The sequence below is a fragment of the Lipotes vexillifer genome, unplaced genomic scaffold, assembly GCF_000442215.2.
Source record: "Lipotes vexillifer unplaced genomic scaffold, Lipotes_vexillifer_v1.1 scaffold418, whole genome shotgun sequence".
Lineage (NCBI taxonomy): Eukaryota > Metazoa > Chordata > Mammalia > Artiodactyla > Lipotidae > Lipotes > Lipotes vexillifer.
Window position 1 is genome coordinate 5,061,460 of NW_006798629.1, and position 14,527 is coordinate 5,075,986.

Consider the following 14,527-nt stretch of genomic DNA (forward strand, 5'->3'; position numbering starts at 1 on the left):
CTGAGCCTGCGCGTCTGGAGCCTGTGCTCCGCAACGGGAGAGGCCACAACAGGGAAGGGCCCCCAAACCAAAAAAAAAAAAAAAAAAAAAAAAAAAAAAAAGAAATACAGAATAATAGTAATCCATATTCAGCAGCTCCTGTGGAATTTAGAAACGTAAATATTTAAAGTTGCTGCATTCATCTTTTATTATGTGATCTTTTAGATAAAAAAAATATGCTACAGAGAGGAATTCTGTATTAAATGGAAGACTAGACTAACTTTAAGAATCCCCCATTCAAATTCAGACAAAAAAGATAGCCGTATTAATTGAAATTCCTATCATGTCTTCCTTAATTTAAAATACCCACACAGTACAGTCATGCTACTAGTATTAAAATACTGTTCTAATAATGATATGTCTCCATAATATCTGTGCTTTTTAATAAATTAACAGAAAACAATATATTGTGATTAGGAGATCAGTGGTATGTTGACTTAACATCTTAAAAAACATACTGTGGCACAGAGGGGTGTGATCTTACTTCTATATGTAGTTCTGTGTTTCACAGGTACGGTTTCTGGCTGTGTTCTGGTTAAGTGAACCAGCTGACCTTTAGGGCTTTTCAAGCTCAGGGATTCTGTGAAAAGCTCTGCTATTTACTCTTCTTGGTGTCTGTGGAGTGATCTGTATAATAAAGGGGTGCAGTAGCATGGCCAGTAGAAGAGGCAGATCACCTCCAGATGACTTCTCTTTAGCTTTGTCAGTTATTGCGCTTGGATGAATGTTGATGTGATCTTCTGATACGGTGAGGATTCGTAGGACTTAAATTTGTTTCCTAAAATTAAAATCTGAGCCCCCCCCAGGCAACTTCGTTTTTGGCCTCGCCACGTGGCTCACGGGATCTTAGTTCCTCGACCAGGGATCAACTCGGGCCCTTGGCACTGAAAGCACGGAGTCCTAACCACTGCACTGCCAGGGAATTCCCCCCAAGACAACTTTTTTTTTTTTTTTTTGCGGTACTCGGGCCTCTCACTGCTGTGGCCTCTCCCGTTGCACAGCCCAGGCTCCGGACGCGCAGGCTCAGCTGCCATGGCTCACGGGCCCAGCCGCTCCGCGGCATGTGGGATCTTCCCGGACCGGGGCACGCACTCGCGTCCCCTGCATCGGCAGGCGGACTCTCAACCACTGCGCCACCAGGGAAGTCCCCCAGACAACTTTTTAACCAGAGTTTTGTTATCCCACAGTGAGTTCACCGCAGAGTATTCCTCTGGGTATTGAAGCCCGATCATTTTATACCTGTGGAAAGAGAAAGCTGAAGGCTGGCTTGTCTCTTCTGACTTCTGCTTTTATGCTATTGCTCAGTCCATGTTTTCCTGCAGACCAGAGCCACGTGAGCAGTGTCGCTTTTTAAATAGACTCTTAAAGAAGGAGGTTGTGTCATTTTGTTCAAATGACTTGTGTTGTAGAAATAGAATCATCTCATTCACTTATTCAACAAGTGTTCATTGAGTGCCTACTGTGTGCCGAGCTCTGTTTTCATCAGTCCCTTGGACTTCCCTCCAGCTTCACCAGGCTGCTGGGGCATCCCCTGTGCTTCAGATGACCCAGCAAGCCCACATGGTCGGGAACCAGCTCCTTTTCTGATACCCTGTTCTAAATTACCCTGCCTGCCCTGCTCCAACAGAGACTGTATCAGTCTGACAGTGAAGAGTCCAGTGGCTTAATGGGACATGAGGCCAGATAAAGAGCTTCCAATCTGTGATGAGACAGTAGGATGATACCTACCCGGATTTGGAGAAGTCACAGTGTGTTTCCCTCAACACACTTCCTGCAGAGTGTCAGAAAGCAAGGGGAAGTAGAAGTAAACCAAAATAGTCAGTGGTGGCAACAAAAAACTTTCTAACAATCTCTGCTTGATAGGGTCAGTAATATTGGAAACTGGAGAATCTCATCAGACGTGCTAAACCCAAAAGAGTGGGTATACTTTTCACTTCAGGGAAATAAAACTAACATTTAGACTTCCCAAGTATCTTTTTTCAAAGCAGTGGAGCAAATTTCAAGAAATTAAGTAAATGTCAATATTTTCAATGATTCTTTGATTGTAGATAGTCTTTTCTTCCCATGAGGTTTCATATCTGTATCTTTGCCTTTTAACACACAATAATTATACAGGTTTTAATTTTTTGAAGAAAATTCTGAATATAAAGTGAGATCTCACAATTTAGTCAATAAATAATATTTGGAAAATTGTTGGAAAGTTCCATTTTATATTTCTCAGTGTAGGTTGCAATCATAAAAAAATGTGCCACAGGACAGTTCACTTTTGGCAACTCAAAGGGTTTCTTCAAAATTGTTTTTGGAAATGGCACATCTACCCCCAGGAACTTTTTTTGAGAGATACTTAGGAATTATTAATTCATAAACTAAAAAACTTTAAAATATGGGGAGATAGACACATGCATATACACAGACATTACTTCCAAAGAGAATTTAGAATTTCCAACAACAGAAGTATATAAGTATTATCATATAATGGACCCTTAGGAAAGAAATTTAGATTTCGTAAGTTATTGCCATAGGCAGTGTTAAAATTTGTATTCGTGTATATGTATTTATGTTACTAACATGAATGTATAGATATCATTATATAACATTTATCGGGTTGTTTTATTTTTCTTTTCCATTATGGTTTATTACAGGATATTGAATATATTTAGTTCCCTGTGCTATACAGTAGGACCTGGTGTTTATCCATTACATGTGTAATGGTTTGCAACTGCTAATCCCACACTCCCAGTCCATCCCTCCCCTCCCCTCCCCACACCTTGGCAACCACAAGTCTGTTCTCTGTGTCTGTGAGTCTGTTTCTGTTTCTTAGATAACTTCATTTGTGTCGTATTTTAGATTCCACATATAAGTGATAATCATATGGTATTTGTCTTTCTCTTTCTGACTTACTTTGCTTAGTATAGTAATCTCTCTATGTCCATCCATGTTGCTGCAAATGGCACTATTTCGTTCTTTTTTGTGGCTGAGAGATATTCCATTGTATATATGTACCACATCTTCTTTATCCATTTATCTGTTGATGGACGTTTAGGTGGTTTCCATGTCTTGGCTATTGTACATTGTGCCGTTATGAACATAGGGGTGCATGTATCAGGTTGCTTTTTTAAATAAAAAAGGTTGAGAAAGATCAAAAATCTCCCTGCCTAGATAACCACTGTTGACATTCTTAAGGTAAAACTGAAGTACATATAATATTAGACAATCCCCAATTAATTAAAGGCATTACATGGGAAATAAAACAACCCCCTTTTCTCCTCCCACTTCTTTCTGCCAGCCCATTTCACTAAGGGTATCCACTGTTAAGTTTCTTATAATGCCTTGTAAGAAAAAAAAAAAAATAGATTTTAAACTGAGAAACAACATGCGAGTCACATTAATGTGTTAACAGCTTGTGCCTGGAGATGACTTCACTCTGGACCTTCAAGATGAAAACACTAACAGATAAGTCCCAGTGCAGGTGACAAGCAGCAAATGGGTAGAACAAAGGAGAGGGAGGTCAAATCAACTGGAGCAGGACATGGTGACGAGAGGACAGAGAGCTGCTGCTGCCCACAAGGGTGAGGGAGGAGACTGCAGAGCCAAAAGGTTATCCTGGTAGATGACCCGGTACCGGTCCCTCCGGGTGTTGTTGAGACATGATAGTCCTGAAGCAGAACAGGTAGTTCCATTATGTTCTGAACAATTGCAGAGAGATACAGAACATGGAAAACAAATTTGGGGACGCATCAATTAGCTAGAAAACGCCTCTTTTTGGAACACTTACTGGAAAAAAAACATTGAATAAATGAGTTGTTTTTGGATTGAGAACAAGGTCAGAATTTGCCCTTTGATATCCAGACACCTCATTCCACTTTTCTTTAATTCGAAGTCACATTTACTGCAGCCCTTTGTAGGAGAGCAGGATGGTGGTGCATCTTTGCCCAGCCCGGGCTCTGGAGTAGGGCCTGGGTTAGGGTCCTGCTTCCGTCACTGCCTTGATAAAGCTTGACCTCTCTGGCCAGGCTAGAACCAGGTCTGTTTCAGGGGCTTCAGGTACAGCCTGCTTCCTTTCCCCTCTTGTGGCACCAAGATGTATATTTCTAATGAGTAGACCTGAGCCCTCTTGCTGTCTGTCACTCAGGTCTGTGAGGTACCAAAGTGTCACCAGGCGGGGCCCAGCTTCGTCCTGTCTTCTCCGGGTCACTGAATGACGTCAAGGCGACCCCTTTCCTGTGGCCACAGCACCAGGCTTCCCAAAGGCTTTGCCCTTCCCGCTTCTCTGAGCCAGGCCTCCCACCAGCGACCCCCAGACTTCCTAGCCTCCTGAACGTTTTGCCTTTGGCTATCCTGTGTCCAAATCCCCCAGCTGGTCTCAGGTTTATGGGGGTTCTGCCCGACTATTTAGGAATACAGCCCAACCCCTGTTCTTGCTTCCCACTGAGTTTAATGAGAGAAAAGTCATGAAAATACATGAGGCATAGTAGGAACTTAATAAATATTCTTCCCCTTCCTCCTTTCCTCTCTCCCAGCCACTCTGTGGTCAGGGTCCCCACTGATGCCTGTGAAGCTCGTTCAGTCAACTCAGGCGCTTGACAGATAACCTCCATTGACACGTAGCACAGGGGACCCAGAAGTTTTATTGAATCTTTCAGAGAAGGACAGAGTGAAGGAAAGATTTAATATACCCAGACACGGCCATAGCTAGTCCAAGGAGTCCCTTTGTGCATGTTAGAAAAAGGTACGTCCCCGTCCTGCGCAGATGCAGCTCGCACCAGGGCGTGCATCCGAACCCGCAGGCGCTCCCGGGCATGGCGTACGTGGTGGTCCTGGGCTCAGAGCCAATTAGCCCAGGTCTGCGGGCGGTCACCGGGCAGTGCAGCCAGTGTAAGGACAGGCCAGCAGGAGAGCACTGGCAGGTCTGTGACCACAGGACTGCCCGTGAACCTGCCTGCCCTGGATTTGGAAGTGCCCAGCATGCTGGTTAATGGCCTGGGTCTGCGCAGCGTGTAGCAGACGCCGGGAGCCATGCTGAGCCCTTTACACACGCCACCCACCTAGGACACACAGAGCGCGTGAAGTGGATGCCTCCCTTGTGGATGAGAACTGGGCCTGTGGAGGGTCAGTGACTCGTTCAAGGCCGCACAACTAGATACCAGCTGAGCTCAGACTCCAGCGCAGGTGCTGACTCAGCAGGTATTGCTTTGAGGAATTGTGCTTTGCAAGTGTCTCTCAAATCTATCACCCCAGCTTTAGTTGAAGCCTTATAATCTCTTGCATGGGCCAGTGCAGGGCATGCCTCGTTCAGCCAAGCTCCTGTAAAACTCAGGCTACTTTCCTGCTTAACATCTGTAATAACTCCCATCGCTACTGACAAGAGAAAGGCCAAACCCCTTCACATGAGAACAAGCTGCTCTTCTTGGTCTAGCTGGCCCCATTTTTAGAGCCCCATCTTCCCTCTTGCCTCCCTCCCCCAGAGCTGGATGACCAAGAGAGAAAGCAGCTCACATTTGGGGTACCGGCAAATTTTAGAAAGAATTTGATTCCCTCCTCCCCACCCCAGCCCACCCCCGAGAAAACCATGGATGTAATCATCAAATGAAACAACAGAAGCACTCTGTTGAACTTAATCCTATTTTGTTTACACTGGTATTGGTGTCATTTTCAATTCCATATGGATGGCAGGAAGCGCTGAAGGATTAATCAGGCTTTGTCTGAGCTCGATGTTCCCAGGAGTCTAACTGCCTGTAAATACCATCTTTTCTGCCCCCAAATGACCTTCCCTGAGCCATGACCCCCACCACTGCCCACTCCTCAGATTTCAAGATGTCGCTCACAACTCTTATGGCCTGAGACAGGATTGGATGGTCCCTCTTTTGTGCTTCCAGAGTCCCGCTGTTCATACTTCAGTGTTTGCTTTTACCACCTGGGGTTGTAGGTCAGTCAGTGCAGGTACAAGTCTGTGTGTTTCCCTTGTGCAGCTGTTTTAGGAGCTTCTCACGAGCTCCTGTGGTCATCCCCCCATCCTCAGCGCTGGGCAGAGTTTCCAAGAGACATTTCCTCAGATCAGTCTGCATAGGGCTTGTTCCCCGATGTTTGGTTATGAAAGGAAGACTGGGCGTGCCCGAGGTGGCTTGAGAATAGGTCTGTATTTAGTATATTCAAGAGTGCCTTACCATATAATCGTACATAATTGTCTTGGGTCAGGACTTTGGAGAATTTGGGTAGGAAGCTTTTGGGGGAGTGCCCTCAGGGTCAATACGTGGGGAGTCAAAGAAGCAGTGTTGCCCTCAGTTGTCTGTTTTGAGACAAGGGGGCCAGCCTTTGTCCTCTGTCCACCCAAACCAGTCACTGGATTGGAGCTGTTCCCCGGGGAAGGGGCATGATCTTGGGCAAAGCAGCTCTCCTCGGCTGGGGCTGTTTCCAGAGACGAAGCTGTGAGAGCCAGCGGCAGCCCACGCTTCCCGCGTCTGGGATAACAAGTGCCTTGATCACGAAGCGGGGATCTCGGCAGGTCTCCTCAGGCTCCTCTAGGAATGAGCATCACGTTTCGGTGCAACACAAGAAATGGTTAATGCCGTACCTGTCAGTTAAAAACTTTCAAAGGTTTACAAGAGTATCAGGGCTACTGTGCAGTTTATGGGCTACAGGCGTGTTGAGAGTCCTGACTCCTCAGCTTGGGAGCTGTCCGGGTGAGGCCCGGGTGAGGCCCGGGTGATGGAATTCCATTTCATCCATTTACCCCGTGTTGTCCTGATCCGTGTGCCAGGCCTGGAAAGGACGGGAAGTCTGACGGTCCTTTCTTCTGTCTCACGTGCTGGTGACTCTGTCTTCTTAAGGTCTAAATGTCTATGGTCCCAAAGGGCACAAAAATGTTAGCTAATTTCTGTAATTGAGGGGAAATGTATTTAGTACAGGGTTTTTATACGAGTTACAGGCCAAGTAGTACTTTATTAATACTACCACCAATTTGGAGTTTGATCATTCAGAGGTAAATTCTGATAAGAGCTGACTTAGTGTTATCTCTGAAAAGGTAGTTTGCCCAGGAGCATAATAGCTACTAAAGAAACTTAGGGAGAACAAGACACTTTTAAGTTCTTTCTGGATTGGACAACTGGATACTAAATCTCACCCAGTAAATAACTGATGAGCTAATTTATTAAAGCAGGTATTTGAAAGATCTCTCCTAGATATGTCATTAGCTTATTTTGTTATGATGGTTACTTTACGCAACAGCCTGCATGTTGTGAAAAACATTTGGAAATTTAGACTGTTAAGTGGTATACCTGTCCTGTCCAGTGTGGTGTCCGCTAGCCACACAGGACCTTGGAGCACTTAAAATATATGCTATTTTTTTTTTTTCCCATTTTGGAAGAAAGATGGGGGCAAAAGTTGTTATAGTCCACAGAATTCTAACTTTTTCCAGCAGTATAATAAAATTTAAATGATTCTACCTGGAATTTTAGATTAACTCAGAATCTGAACTATAATGTCAAATGTTCAAGAGTCTAGAGATCATAAGTAGAGAAATACTCCTGAAATACTTAAGAAATAATAATGAGCATTTCCCACTATTGTAACAGTTCTGTGAATCAAAAGTCTGATTCAGGTCTCAGCAAGCTAAAACCAAGGTGTCAGGAGGCTCTAGGGGAGAATCATCTGTGTTCTTGGCAGAATTCACTTCCTTGTGACTATAGAACCGAGCTCCCCATGTCTTCACTGGCCATCATCTGAGGGCCATTGCCAGCTCTAGAGGATCCACACTGACTCACGTCCCTGCCTCCAGGTTCAAAGCCAACACCACCAGGTCAGCTCCCTCTCCTGCTTCAGCTGCCTTCTTTTTCTTTTTCTTTTGTTTTTTTTATTTTTTTATTTTGCGGTACGCGGGCCTCTCACTGTTGCGGCCTCTCCCGTTGCGGAGCACAGGCTCCGGACGCGCAGGCTCAGCGGCCGTGGCTCACGGGCCTAGCCGCTCCGCGGCATGTGGGATCTTCCCGGACCGGGGCACGAACCCGTGTCCCCTGCATCGGCAGGCGGACTCTCAACCACTGCGCCACCAGGGAAGCCCTGCCTTCTTTTTCTTTAGTCACAGCTCTGACTCCTTCTTCTACTTTCCTGTTTCACTGTAAGGACTCGTGTTCACACTAACCTACCATGATCACCCAGGATACTCTTCCCGTCTTAAGGTTCTTTAAATCACACCTGCAAAGTCTCTTTCACCACATAAAGTAGCATATTCATAGGCTCTGGAGATTAAGGGCATAGGCATTGTTCCACCTGCCATATAATATGGCTTTTGGGGGAAAGATATGAATGATCAAAATTGACCCAAGAAAAAGTAGGAAACTTTAATAGAGGAATTAACATAGAAAAAAATCCAAAGAGCCGCTATAGTAGTACCTTTCAAAAGTCACCAGCACCAGAGTTATAGGTGAATGATCCAAATTTTGAAGGGACAGATAAATTCAGTTGTATAAACTTAGAAAAAGATGGAATTTTTTTCATTTCATTTTGTGAAGAAAACCATGTTCTCGTGAATCAAAATGCTTTGGCTTCTTAGATTTCTTTTTTTCTGTGGACTTTTAAAAGTAACTTGAAACTCAAAGCTGAGCAAACATTCCTTTTGTTTTAGCTTTATCTTCCGCCACCCCAAGGCAGTAAAAGCTTCTTAAGGAGTAGAGTTCCAAGGAGCAAGGAGAAAATGTTCATAAAAGGAAAAAGGAAAACCTAGGTTTATAATCAACACTTAAGTTGTTTTTCACTTTATCATCTTGGGTAAGAAATGCCTTCCTAAGTAGGACCCTAAAAACAGAAGCCATAAAAGTAAATGTAGACATACACAGACATATACAAAGGGCTATGTTCTAGAATTTAGGAGGAACTCCCCTAAATCAGTTTTTCTTAATGAAATTAACAGAGACAATTCACAGAGGACCTTCAGATGGCCCATATTATAATGTTAAGAGATGTTGTTTAAAAAGATATTCAGGGCTTCCCTGGTGGCGCAGTGGTTGAGAGTCCGCCTGCCAATGCAGGGGACGTGGGTTCGTGCCCCGGTCCGGGAAGATCCCACATGCTGCGGAGCGGCTGGGCCCGTGAGCCATGGCTGCTGAGCCTGCGCGTCCGGAGCCTGTGCTCCGCAACGGGAGAGGCCACAACAGTACAGCAGTGAGAGGCCCGCGTACCAAAAAAATAAATAATAAATATATATATATATATATATATATATATATATATATATATATATATATATATATATATATATATATATATATATATATATATATATTCAGCCTCACTAGTTATCAAGAAACTTCAAGCTAACATAATGAAGTCTTCCTTCCATCAGATTAACCAAATAAGTAAGTAGATAAAGATGTCATACATCATATTACATTTACACATATATATTACACACATATATGTCTGTTAAAATCCTAGGAGGAAGCAATTTGGAATCATCTAAATTTAAAATGTACATACCATTAAACATAGCAGTTCCATGTATATAAATTTATGTTACAGAAATAGCCAACTGTACCTAAATATGTACCTCTCCACAGGGTTGTCATTTTGTTTGCAAAGGCAAAAAATTATAAAAATCCCAATTATTCAGGAGTGCTACAAAATTTCTTTCTTCACGTTCCTTAAAAAAGGTAAGGCAGATTTTTATATAAATGAAAGACACATTTTCATAACCAAGTCCAAAAAACATGTTACAGAGGGATGTACTTTTGGAATAACAGAATAAGGACCTCTGAAAAATCTGTTTCTCCATAAAAGTAACAAGAAGAATGGCAAGAATGCCAAAATCAACTTGTTCAGAACTCTGAAAATTAATCGAAGGATTGAGTCAATTTGAGGAACATCTATTCAAGAAAAAAATGGCTGAATCTCAGTAACTACCGTGAGAAATGAAATATTTTCCTGCTATATCAATAAACAGAGGATGTCACAGTCATCAAGGATCGCAGCCCTCCAACGTGAGCCGAGGAAACTCAGGGCTGAAAAGAATACCTGCCATCTAGCAGCCATCAGACTGCAACCACTCCCTGCGGTGAGCCCTGAGGAAACTCAGGATGTGTCAGGATGCTTGCTGCAGATAGCTGAGGTGCATATCAAAGGAATGATATCAGTGAGCCAAGACTCTTGCATCTTCCCGTGTATAGAAAAGCGCTAAATGTCTTAACTTGAGATACCTGGTTTTCTCTACTTAACAATAATCTTTTGATGTTCAGACTACCTGCCCTTTGTTACAGAACTCCTATATAACCTGGCCCCCCCCGCCACCCGCTGCCGGCCCCCTCCCCCCTCACCTCCTCGGAGCAGCTTCTCAGAGCTATCTGAAAACGCTGTTTCCGGGGGCTGCAGTCCTCATTTTGCCCCAAATAAAACTTAACTCGCAGCTCTCACGTTGTCCATATAAATTTTTTAAAGTCAACAACAGCATGCTTTGTAACATTTTAACTTTCCCTATTTCCACCCTCTCTCCCCAGCTCTGCCATAGCCTTTGATAAACAGCAGCCTCTCAACCACTGGAGGAAAAAGAATGAATTTGGAGCACCCTAAAAGTCCCATCCCCAGTAAATGTCAGTAGTTGACCTGTGCAGCAGCACTCTCAAAAAACCTCTTTCTTAGGGCTTGTCTTTATTGGACTTTAATCAGAACTCGCTAAGGGAGATACCCTATCCACAGAGCATCCATTGAAAATAATCAGTGGCAGTTACTTAACATCACAGCTGCCCAAGGCAGAAATGGAGCAAACAAGAGGCTAAGCGAAAACTTAACAGGAAAATCAGCGGCTAGCAAAAAACTTAAAAGGAAAATCTAAGGAATGAGATGTCCATCGGGGGTTTTGAAAAGCTCCAGTATATTTCTGGGAATCGAGAAGGCCACACACATGCAAGATTATACACATGCCCAGGGAAGATTTAAAAAGGGTTTAATCTGTCAATTCTGGATGAACTTGAGGCTCTGCATAGACAAGAATGAAAGCTAGAGCAGAATTGTAAACTGCCTGCTGAGCACTGAAGGCATGCCCGAAGACACACGTACAGAGCCCTCTGCAGAGGCTCAGAGACTGACTGGTTCAAGGCATTTAAGGAAGGGAAACTTCTGTCTCTTAACTGACCACTAAGCTAACCGAGCAGAGACTTCAGGGGCACACAGCAGCAAAGAATATAGACTTTACAGAATTAGTTTAGGGAAGTCACTAAAAAACAAAACAAACAGCAAGAAAAACAAATCTGGGGGTTGGGATGGGATCTAATTTGCAGAGCTGCCACATTATTTTATTAAAATGGCCAGTTTTCAATAAAAAGTCTGAGACATACAAAGAAACAGGAAAGTATGGCCCATATTATAGGGAATTAAGCAATCAATACACACTGCCCCTGAGGAAGCAGAGACACTTACTTGACTTACTAGATCAGTAAGCTATTAAGTCAGCTATTACAAATATCTTGAAAAAGTTCAAACTGTGTCTGAAGATCTACAGGAATGTATGAGACCAGTTTCTCACCAAACAGAGAATATCAATAAAGCGATAGGATTTTTTTTTTTTTTTGGAAGAACCAAATAGATATTCTGGAGTTGAAATACAATAGCTCAAATGAAAATTTCACTATAGAGGATCAACAGTAGATCTGAGCTTACCGAAGAAAGAATCATAACTTAAAGATATGTCGATTGAGATGATCTGATTTGAAAAGCAGAAAGACAAAAGAATGAAAGAAAATGAACAGAGCCTCAAAGACTTGGAGAATGCCATCAAATATACCAACATACAGATGATGGGAATTCCAGGAGAGAAGAGAGAGAAAGGTGCAGAAGGAATATCTGAAGAAGTGCTGGCAGAAGTATTCCACAACTTTATGAAAAACATTAGTCTGTGTATCCAAGAAGCTCCGTTAACTCCAAATAGGGTAAACTCAAAGAGATCCACACCTAGACACAGCATGGACAAACTGGCTAAAAGCCAGCAACAAAGGGAGAAACTTGAAAGCAGAAAGAGAAAAACAATTCACGATATACTAGGGAACCTCAATAAGATTAACAGCTGACTTGTCATAAAAAATCATGGAGTCCAGAAGGCAGTAGGATGATATATTCAATAATTCTATATCTAGTAAAACTATCCTTCAAAAAGAAAGGAGAAATTAAGACAATCACATAAACGAAAACAGAATCCAATACTAGCAAATCTGCCCTGTAAGACATAATAAACGGAGTCCTGCGGGCTGAAATGAAGGGATACTATAAGTGAATTCAGATCCACACAAAGAAAAAGAGCACCGATAAAGGTAACTACATAGGTAAATATAAAATACAGTATAAACGTATTTTGTTTATGTCTTATATTATTAACAGAGCAGTACTACCCAAATTGATCTATGTATTCATTGCAATCACCCTCAAAATCTCAGGTGTCTTTTTGGAAGAAACTGACAAGGTGATCATAAAATTCATCTGGAAATGCAGAATCCCCCTAAAGGCAGAAAAACAGTCTTGAAAAAGAACAAAATTGGAGAACTCATACTCCTTGATTTCAAAACTTACTGTGTAGCTACAGTAATGAAGACCGTGTGGTACTGTCATAAAGATCGGCATGTATAAATGGAATAGAGTTGAGAGCATAGAAATAAACCCTTACATTTGTGGTAAGTCGATTTTCAACAAGGGTACCAAGACCATTCAGTGGGGAAATAATAGTCTTTTCTAGAAATAGTCCTGGGAAAACTAGATCTCTGCGTGAAAAAGAATGAAGTGGTACTACTTCCTCACATTATATACAAAAATCAACTCAAAATGGACCAGACTTAAACGCAAGAGCTAAAACTATAACACTCTTGAAAGAAAATGTAGGAGTAAATCTTTGTAATTAGGCAGTATCTTCTTAGACATGATACCAACAGCACAAGCAACAAAAGAAAAAATAGGTGAATTCACCAGAATTAAAAACTTTTTGGTTTCAAAGGATACCAAAAGTGAAAAGGCAGTGAAAAAGTGAAAAGGCAGTGCACAGAATGGGAGAATTCTTTGTAAATCATATATCTGAAATAGAATATATGAAGAGTCCTTACAGCTTAACCATAAAAAGACAACCCAGTGTTAAAAATGGGCAAAAGATTTGAATAGGTGTTTCTCCACAGAAGATATACAACTATCTAATAAGCACATGAACGCAACATCGTTAGTCATTTGCATTGGTAAATTGCAAATAAAAATCACAGTGAGATGCCACTTCATACCCACTAGGGTGGCTAAAATAAAAAACAGCCAAAAATATGTGTTGACAAGGATGTGGAGAAACTGGAACCCTCATAGGATGCTGATGGAAATGTTAAAATGGTGTAGCTATTTTCAAAACCAGTTTGGCAGTTTCTCAAAATGTTAAACACAGACTTACCATATTGACCCAGCAGTTTCACTCCTAGGTACTGACCCAAGAGAAATGAAAACATAGGTCCACACAAAATTTTATACACGACTGTTAGTGGTACAAACATAATAATAATAGCCAAGAAATGGATACAAGCTATAAATGTCCATCAACTGATGAGTGGATAAGCAAAATGTGGTCTATCCATACAATAGAGTAGTATTTGGCAGTAAAAAGGAATGAAGTACTGACACAGACTACAGCGTGAATGCACCTTGGAAACATTGTGCCAACTGACAGAAGCCAGGCACAAAAGACCACATATTGTATAATTCCATTTATATGACATTTCTAGAAAAGGCAGAAAGTAGATTAGTGGTAGCCAGGGGGTATCGGGAGGAACTGCTAAGGGGCACAGGTTTGGGCTTTTTGGTGATAAAAATGTTCTAAAATTAGATGGTGATAGTTGAGAATCTCTGTGAATATACTAAAAACCGCTGAATTATACATTTTTAAAAGGTGAGTTTTATGGTCTGTGAATTATATCTCAATAAATCTGTTATATTTTTTTGTAAAGGCAATTTTCACATTTAGTCTGTTTACAATAAAAATGTATTTACGAATTAGTGGCATAATTTTAAAAAGAGAAAATAAATAGGTGGTTCCTGAGGTCTTTTTCAGCTCCAGTGTTCTAGGACCCTCTAGCAGTGAGCTTGTCACCATGCAGCATAGCCCAGGGAAGTTATGACCTAGAGCCTGCAGGTGGGTGGGAAACAGACAGAGGCAGAGGAGGGAAGAAGGGAAGGTGTGGGGGACTTAGACAGTCTAGACCCTGAAGTCAACATCAGATGCTTCTATGGCCTGGGACTCTGCTGCCCCTCCTTTCCCAACCTCAAGACCACCTCTGTCCTCCTCAGGGCTCAGCTCTGACATCACCCACTGCAGGTTGGATTCTCCAGGAAGCAGACCCTGAGACGGAGTTAGAAGTACACAAGGGGGACACAAAGGGGACTGACATCTGTGAAAGGAAAAGAGGAGGGGATGGAACTAAGAAGGGGGGTGTCATCAGACTGCGATGCAGACCTCACGGAGGTCTCTGGAGGCTCAGCAGGGAGCCTT

At 42.4% G+C, this 14,527-nt stretch overlaps 1 protein-coding gene across 1 annotated transcript in view; it reads left to right on the forward strand.

Moving 5' to 3' along the window:
* TBC1D5 (TBC1 domain family member 5) overlaps positions 1-14,527 on the forward strand; it is a 358,157-nt gene that overhangs the window by 282,805 nt on the left and 60,825 nt on the right. The gene's annotated exons all lie outside the window — the stretch shown is intronic.